Here is a 7,936-nt window from a genome sequence, read left to right on the forward strand (position 1 = left end):
CTAGGAATCAGATTAAGGAATAGCACAAAGATCAAGTCCATACCCTAGTTCGGCGGGGACTTGCTACGGCGGCAACGGTGGGGCAGAATTCCCGTTGACGGCGACGGAGACCAGCGACTGGAGGCTGCTGGCGGCGAGAAGACGATCCGGAGACCTCGAGGACAGAGCAGGCTATCGCGCGGGCGAAGGGGTTCGGAGAAATTTCCAAATTTTTCCCGTGACTATATATAGCCTGACCCTGTCGGTGTGACCGAGTGGAACAACTCGGTGGCACCGAGATTCATAACTGCGTGCAGTTACTGAAACTCGGTGTGACCGAAAAGTTCAAATCGGTTGCACCAAGATCGAAAACCTAGATCAACTTAATGATCTCGGTAGGGCCGAAAGTGGAGTATCGGTCAGACCGAGAATCATAAAGAGGTTTTGGAAGTTTAAGTCTATGATGAATCGGGGACTCCGAGCGCTCCTCACACAGAGTGGTTCGAATCTGACTTGATCAAATTTTGTGATGCAGCATGAATAGAGTTTGAGACGAGAAAAGCATAGATAGCTAGAGGAGGTTCTTAGGCATTCTTGTCCATCCACTTGGCAAAAAGAAATAAAGCCGAACAATCAAAAACAACAAGTGGATGTCCTCGAATGAGTAAAATATGCAACCAGCATGCTCACACAATAAGATGGCAAATGAAATATGTGGCAAGGCATGCACAACCAATTCTAGCATCTATCAAGCAATTTGCGATGACTAGGTCATCTATATATGAGTATATTGACTTAGGAGTCAAGTGAGAACACTTGATCATAGGTTATACTCATCGTTTAAGCTCAAGTGGGGTTACCACTTTTACGTAAAGCATTGTTGTGTTCACATCTTTAGAGTTGCCTTAACTCAAGTCTTAGAGTAAAGCTCCCCCTAGATGTGATATCCCCCCTAAGAGGGATGAACTAACCTTGGGTTTTGTCGATGATGACTTCATGTAGATATTGAAGATGTGGATGCTCAATGTTGATGTAGATCTCTTGGAGCTATCCATATGAGTGAATTGCACTTTCAATACCTACATGGGTTAGTCCCACAAGGAACAAACAAGGATATCCATAGACATAGAGTGATGCACACAAAAGATGATGTCCATGAAAACTTTTAGATTACCTTGTCCCTTGTCTTACCAACAAGAGGGTTTGTGACTCCTTGAACTGGTGCAAGATGTGGAAGTTGATTGCACTTGTTCTTGCCAAAATGATAAGAGTGAAGTACGTTGGCGGAGTCACCCTCAAGAACTCTCTAGTTCTTCTTCTTTTGGATCCACATCATCTTGATGGGAATCCTTGGAGTTGTAGTCGTACTTGATGAAGTGGAACTTGAAGTAGTCTTGGGAATCCACTTGACTAAGGTCTTAGGAGCTTCTTCAAATGCATCAATTTCCTCTTGAAGCTTGTCCTTGCCTTTTTGCTTGTAGTCTTGTGGTGGAAGATCATCTTGAGCTTGTGTCCCCTTGAAAGACTTCTCTTGTTGAGGGACAAACTTTGTCTTGGGGTATTGATCTTCTTCCCATTCAACTCCATTGGCATTGAACTTTCGTTCAAAACCAACACCTTGATTCTTCCGGTGCATTCCTTGTTTGCGCACAATTTCCTCGAATTGCTTACTCCCGGCAAGGCTTTTGTACACTCCTTTCTCTATAATTCCCTTCAATAAGCTATTTTCTTGCTCAAGTGTAACTTGGCTAAGAGAATCATTAGTGGAATCAAGAGAACTACTAGAAGCAATAATATTGGATTTAGCATGATCATTGTTACTACTAGAGGAAGAATCTTTCTTGTTAGACTTGACTTGAGGCATGTAAGTGGATAAGAGTAAACGCTTGGCAATGTAAGAAGAACTTTTCTTGCGGAGATCATCATTGATTGCCTTTAAGAACTCATGCTCTTGCTCAAGATTGAGCTTTTCAAAGTGTAGTTTCTCATGAGCTCTTAAAAGTTCTCGATGATCTTCGAAGATAGTGTCATGAGCTAACTTAAGAGTTTTTAGTTCTTTAGTTAGAGCCTCAATCTTCTCCTTATCATTGTCATTCGCTTTATCTTGATTAGCATGATTAATTGGTCTTTCATCATAGTATTCATCACTAGAGTTGTCACCAAGCAAATCATCACCTAACAAGTCATCTTCATCACTATTGAAATCAACATACTCGGGGTGTGTTACCTTAGGACCTTTGGACATGAAGCATCTTCCAATTCCTTCATTTGGTGAGTCAAATATGTCGTAGGAGTTGGTTGACACAAGTGCTAGACCGGCAACACCTTCATCTTGAGTATCTTCGGAGTCGGAGTGATAACTTCTCTCGGAGTGGCTGTCGGAGTCGGAGCCGGATACCCATTCACCAACATGAGCTTGATGTCTTCGTCTTGTGTAGCTCCTTGATGATTTTTCCTTCCTTTCCAAATCCTTGCTTCTCCGTGAGTATCTTCGTTCATAACGATCATCTCTACTCCTTCTCTCTCTTGGTGGTGATCCTTTGCTTCTTCTTTTTGGAGAATCTTCTCTTCTCTTGTAGGGAGCCGTACACTCATTGGAATAGTGTCCGGGTCTTCCACAATTGTAACAGTTTCGCTCTCTACTAGAAGATCTTTTGCCGTTGTAGGACCTTGACTTGGAGCTTCTATCTTTGCTTCTACTCTTGTAGAACTTGTTAAAGTTCTTCACCATTAAGCTCAATTCTTCATTGAAGTCTTGTTTCTCACTTGATGATGTAGGGGCTTCACATGAGGCTTTATAGGCACTACTTGATTTGTTGTGAAGTTCCTCTTTATCCTTAAGTGACATCTCATGAGCAACAATTCTTCCAATCACCTCCGTTGGCTTGAGATCTTTGTAATTGGGCATCATTTGGATCAATGTGCACACGGTATCATATTTTCCATCCAAGGCTCTTAGGATCTTCTTGATGATGAATCTATCGGTCATCTCTTCACTTCCTAAGCCGGCAATCTCATTTGTGATGAGAGCAAGCCTAGAGTACATTTCAGCGACACCTTCACCATCCTTCATCTTGAACTTGTCAAGTTGGCTTTGAAGCACATCCAACTTGGATTCCTTGACGGAGTCGGTACCTTCGTGCATATCAATCAAAGTGTCCCAAATTTCCTTTGCATTCTCAAGGCGGCTGATTTGTTGAATTCTTCGGGGCACAATCCGTTGAAGAGAATATCACAAGCTTGAGCATTGTATTGCAACATCTTCAACTCATCTGCGGTAGCTTCACGGTTTGGTTCTCTCCCATCAAAGAAGTCACCTTGCAAGCCAACACACACAATAGCCCAAACAGCGGGGTTATGTCCAAAAATATGCATTTTCATTTTATGCTTCCAACTAGCAAAATTAGTACCATCAAAGTAAGGACCTCTACGGTGATAATTTCCCTCGCTAGACGCGATACTCTCCTAGGTTGTGAAACCAAGGCTATGACCACCAAAAGCTATGGAGATCAAGCAAATGGAGACCAAAGCTCTGATACCACTTGTAGGATCGGAAGTATGTCTAGAGGGGGGTGATTAGACTACTTGACCAAATAAAAACTTAACCTTTTCCCAATTTTAGTTCTTGGCAGATTTTGGCTAATTTAGGACAAGTCAAGCAATCGTCACATAATTCAAGCAAGCATGCAAAGAGTATATAGGCAGCGGAAAGTAAAGCATGCAACTTGCAAGAATGTAAAGGGAAGGGTTTGGAGAATTCAAACGCTATTGGAGACACGAATGTTTTTCCCGTGGTTCGGATAGGTAGTGCTATCCTACATCCACGTTGATGGAGACTTCAACCCACGAAGGGTAACGGTTGCGCGAGTCCACACAGGGCTCCACCCAAGGGAAACGGTTGCGCGAGTCCACACAGGGCTCCACCCACGAAGGGTCCACGAAGAAGCAACCACCCACAAAGGGTCCACGAAGAAGCAACCTTGTCTATCCCACCATGGCCATCGCCCACGAAGGACTTGCCTCACTAGCGGTAGATCTTCACGAAGTAGGCGATCTCCTTGCCCTTACAAACTCCTTGGTTCAACTCCACAATCTTGTCGGAGGCTCCCAAGTGACACCTAGCCAATCTAGGAGACACCACTCTCCAAGAAGTAACAAATGGTGTGTAGGTAATGAACTCCTTGCTCTTGTGCTTCAAATGATAGTCTCCCCAACACTCAACTCTCTCTCATAGGATTTTGGATTTGGTGGAAAGAAGATTTGAGTGGAAAGCAACTTGGGAAGGCTAGAGATCAAGATTCATATGGTAGGAATGGAATGTCTTGGTCTCAACACATGAGTAGGTGGTTCTCTGTCAGAACATATGAGTTGGAATGATGTGTGTGTTCTGATGGCTCTCTCATTGAATGAGAAGGAGGTGGAGGGGTATATATAGCCTCCACACAAAATCCAACCGTTACACACAATTTACCAATCTCGGTGGGACCGAATCGGAAAACTCGGTCTGACTGAAATAGTAAACCTAGTGACCGTTAGGAATTTCGGTGGGACTGACATGCAACTCGGTAGGACCGATTCGGTTAGGGTTTGGGCATAACGTAATCTCGGTGAGACCGATTACACAAACTCGGTGAGACCGAATCTGGTAATTAGCTAACCAGAGAGTTGGTCAGGCAAACTCGGTGGGACCGATTTGCTCTTTCGGTGAGACCGAGTGGAACTCGGTGAGACCGAAAAGTTACAAAGGGGAAACACTGAGTTTACATTGCAATCTCGGTGGGACCGATTCGCTCTTTCGGCCGAAAAGTTACGAAAGGGAAACAGAGAGTTTGCAACCCCATCTCGGTGAGACCGAGATCCTTATCGGTAGAACCGAATTGCTAGGGTTTGGCAGTGGCTAATGACAAGTGAAACTCGGTGGCGCCGGATAGGAAGAATCGGTAGGACCGAGTTTGGCTTAGGGTTTAGGTCATATGTGGATATGGGAAAGTAGTTGAGGGTTTTGGAGCATATCACTAAGCACATGAAGCAAGAGGCTCATTAAGCAACACCTCATCCCTCCTTAATAGTATTGGCTTTTCCTAAAGACTCAATGTGATCTTGGATCACTAAAATATAAAATGAAGAGTCTTGAGCTTTTGAGCTTGAGCCAATCCTTTGTCCTTAGCACTTTGAGGGTTCCACTTTCACATCCATGCCATGCCAATCGTTGAGCTTTCCTGAAATAATCATCTTGGAATAGCATTAGCTCAATGAGCTATATGTTTTTATGAATTACCAAAACCACCTAGGGATAGTTGCACTTTCATCAAGGAGCGTCCCCAACTTGAAGACCGGTTCAGGGGGCTACTGACGGTGTCCTGGACTAGGGGGTACTCACCACGTCGTCTCCCAACCAGCTGGATTGGGCTGGGGACCCCCCATGGCGGCTCACTCATGGGCCACTTCGGGCAGCCCATGCCGCATACAAGGAAGATCCCACGAGACTTGGCACACAAGACGAGGACTCTCCTAAACCCTAGGCCTCTGGTGTGTTATATAAACTGAGGCCATGCTAGTAAATAGACAATCTAATATTCATTAGATCAATCTCGCGGTAGATACATGTACCATGTACTACACCCCATATGAATACAATCAAAAGCAGGACGTAGGGTTTTACCTCCATCAAGAGGGCCCGAACCTGGGTAAAATCCCGTGTCCATGTTACCATCGCTCCAAGACGCCTAGCTTAGGACCCCTACTACGAGATACGTCGGATATTGAACCGACACTTCCCACTTGGGATGAGTTGTCCACAAATACAATTTTGGGTTCTCTTCCAGATAGCTATGGGCCGTTCATCTCGAACTCCCGTATGCATGGGATGAAAAAGAAGCTCATTGAATTGCATGGGATGCTCAAAGTGGCAGAGTAGGACATCAATAAGGGTACGCATTGTCAAGTGTTGATGATGCAGAACTCAGCTAAGTTCGAGAAGAGCTGGTCCAAGAAAAAGGCTAAGGCAAAGGGCAAGGAGAAGGAGGCAACTCCAACTACCGCCGCTGCGCCTAAGTCTGGGACAACCTTAGGGAGTATTTACTGTTGGGTTCTATGGTAGGGTGCGTCAACTGCAAAATAAATTTTTCCTACGCACAGAACAACCAAGAACATGCTACGGGAGATGGATCACAGATCGTTACCACTAGACGCGCAGTGCTGTGCAGCGGAAGAAGAGTTGGGGCAGCGCATCCGCGTGAATCGTCTCCTCCTCGTCCGATCTCCCTCGAACAGCCGGTCGCCGGATCCCGCGTACAAGTTCGCTGGAGCGATGCATGTGCACCACCTCTAACAGTATCTGTCGTGGTTTTGTCATGGCAGATGTCCTAGAGAAAGGACTTAGTCGTGGAGCCATCGCGACGGGCTAGCTTGAAGGGGTTAAAGCGGACACAAGGACGCAAGAAAGTTTATACTAGTTCAGCCCCTTCGATGAAGGTAAAAGCCTACGTCTAGTTGTGATGGAATTGATGGGGTTTCGATGACTAGGGAGCAAACAAGCTTCGCCTATGTCTCGAGTTGTTGTCTGTTCTCCTTAAACCGCCGCCGGGTCGTCCCCTTATATACACGGATGACACCCGTCGGTTCACAGAGTCCCAACACCGGTCGATATTCGTATCCGGGTTGGTCTCTCCTTATTCCTAACTTATAATACAAGCTTATATACAATTCCCGGTTTACAGCTACAAGTCTTGAACCGGCTACGGGCCTTAGGCCCTCATCTGCCTTCTTGGGCTTTATCACTCTGGAACTACTGATGAAGTTGACCAGGACCAGATAGTCCGGTTTACGCCCGGCAGTAATATCCCCAACATTAGGCCCCAGATTGATTTGAACAGGTTCATGTCAATCCTTTATCCAAAGCTTCATCTTCAACATCTTCTCATAAATTGGTGAACCGCCATGATGTCATCTTCTCGGATTGCTGTAAACCGGAGTGACGTCACCTGTCATAACGAAGATATCCATTATGCTTCTTTGTTTAATAGATATGCGGAAATCGAGGCGACAGCTCCGTTCCGTAGCCCCTTAATTGCCGCGCCTGACACATGCCCTTTGCCTTATAAATAGGACCGAAGGGTCATTTCATTTTTACCTTCTTCCCCTTCTGCTTCGTCTTCCTCGCCTCGCCCGGCTTCAGAGCTCCGCCGCCGCCGTCGACCTCTGCCTCAACCTTGGCCGCTGCATCAACCTGGTCGCACCAGAGCATCGCGGCAACCTTCCGCGTCTTCCTTAGCTCTGATAAACCTTCTATCCTTTTCCCCGCAGATCTGTTCTAGGGTTTCATGTTCTTGTAGTGTTCATCACCTGTTCGTGTTCATACACTAACCATGGATGCATCTGTGAACCCCTGCTCTGTATAACGGTAGCTGTTAGTATCCGTTTTTAGTTCCATGCCATAGACCATAGATCTCACATATGTTTCTGCCCATTTATTCAATGTTGTTCTGCCTTGAGCTTTTGAATATTTTTCTTATTTTCTGAACTTGCTTCAGATCCAACGCTGTAGAGAAATCGTGTGAAATCTGTTTCTGCACACTTATCCATCCGCCATCTCAGCTGTCTCCATGCTTAGATCAGGCGGTTTAACCTTGTAGAATAAATTGCCAAACCGGTATATATCATTAGTCCCCTAGTTGAACCGCCAGATGTTGTTGTTTTATAAACTCCGTTTTAGATAGATATGTCTCCGGTTTGACATTGCGCATACCAATGTACCTTGATCAATGCATTTTTGAACCGGGATCTTCTACCTTGTAGATTTCCTCATGGCCAAGCAAGTATATGAGTGCAATTGGGTTCCTTCTCGCGTCACAGAGGCTCAATTGGACGATCTAGTCCTGATTGGCGCTTTAGGCAGCAAAGATACCATCCATTGGAGGGCTCCTGGCAAAGAATGCCCTCCCACACCTCGAGAAGG

Source organism: Triticum urartu, chromosome 6A (assembly GCF_056163025.1).
Source record: "Triticum urartu cultivar PI428250 chromosome 6A, HENAU_Tu73, whole genome shotgun sequence".
Lineage (NCBI taxonomy): Eukaryota > Viridiplantae > Streptophyta > Magnoliopsida > Poales > Poaceae > Triticum > Triticum urartu.